This window comes from Myodes glareolus, chromosome 11, assembly GCF_982192425.1.
Source record: "Myodes glareolus chromosome 11, mMyoGla1.1, whole genome shotgun sequence".
NCBI lineage: Eukaryota > Metazoa > Chordata > Mammalia > Rodentia > Cricetidae > Myodes > Myodes glareolus.
In genome coordinates this window covers 6,079,645-6,080,617 of record NC_142036.1, presented here as the reverse complement: position 1 = coordinate 6,080,617, position 973 = coordinate 6,079,645, and the positions used below count along the sequence as shown (strand labels likewise).

At 41.9% G+C, this 973-nt stretch overlaps 1 pseudogene across 1 annotated transcript; it reads left to right on the top strand.

The window, feature by feature from the left end:
• On the top strand, positions 1–494 carry LOC148120314 (immunoglobulin heavy variable 1-84 pseudogene; annotated as a pseudogene). Its single transcript, XR_015739276.1, has 2 exons — positions 1–86; positions 169–494. The product of XR_015739276.1 is annotated as an immunoglobulin heavy variable 1-84 pseudogene (transcript).
• Positions 495–973: the final 479 nt, after the last annotated feature.

The following is a 973-nucleotide window of genomic DNA, read 5'->3' as shown; positions in this document are numbered from 1 at the left end:
AGTGCCCTCTCCACAGTCACCGAGAACACAAGACATTACCATGGAGTGGAGCTGGATCACTCTCTTCCTCATGTCACTAACTACAGGTAAGGGACATTCCAGTTCCAAATATGAAGAGGAAACAGGGACTGAGGTGACAGTGAAACCTAAACTGTCTTTTCTCTACAGGTGTCCACTCCCAGGTACAGCTGCAGCAGTCTGGGCCTGAGCTTGTGAGGCCTGGGACCTCAGTGAAATTGTCCTGCAGGACCTCTGACAATATCGCTAGTTACTATATTCACTGGGTGAAACAGAGTCCTGGTCAGGGCCTAGAGTGGATTGCAAGGATTGATCCTGCAGATGGTAATACTGAATACAATCAGAAGTTCCAGGGCAAGGCCACACTGACTGCAGACACATCCTCCAGCACAGCCTACATGGAGCTCAGCAGCCTGACATCTGAAGACTCTGCGGTCTATTACTGTGCAACACACAGTGTTGCAACCACATCCTGAGTGTGTCAGAAACCCTGGAGGAGCAGGAAGTTGTTCTGGGACTGAGATGACAGAGACGACTAGCCTGAAGATTTACACAGAAATAATCTTCTGAGTGTCTGTTTTTCTGCCTCCTTCTCTATAAATAGAATGATGCTAATTTACCTCCATTGACATGTTTCTCTGTCATAAAACACTAAAGAAGGGAAAACTGTGTTAATGCATAGTGACAGAATTATCTCTGGATTCGAAGAGACTTGAACTTTTTGGAGTTGCTTTGAATAATATATAAAATGAATTTTATGAGTAAAGTTTACCTATACAGCATATTACCAATCCAAAACTCCTCACACAGTTTTAAGTAGCATGAATGTGTGTTTTTAAATTCTACCTCTGTTGTGTAGCAGAATTTCAGTTTCTCAGAAAGGAAGATTTATTTACATCATAATGTACTACCACATAAGTGTAAATCTTATAAGCTCACAAAATTTGATTAAATT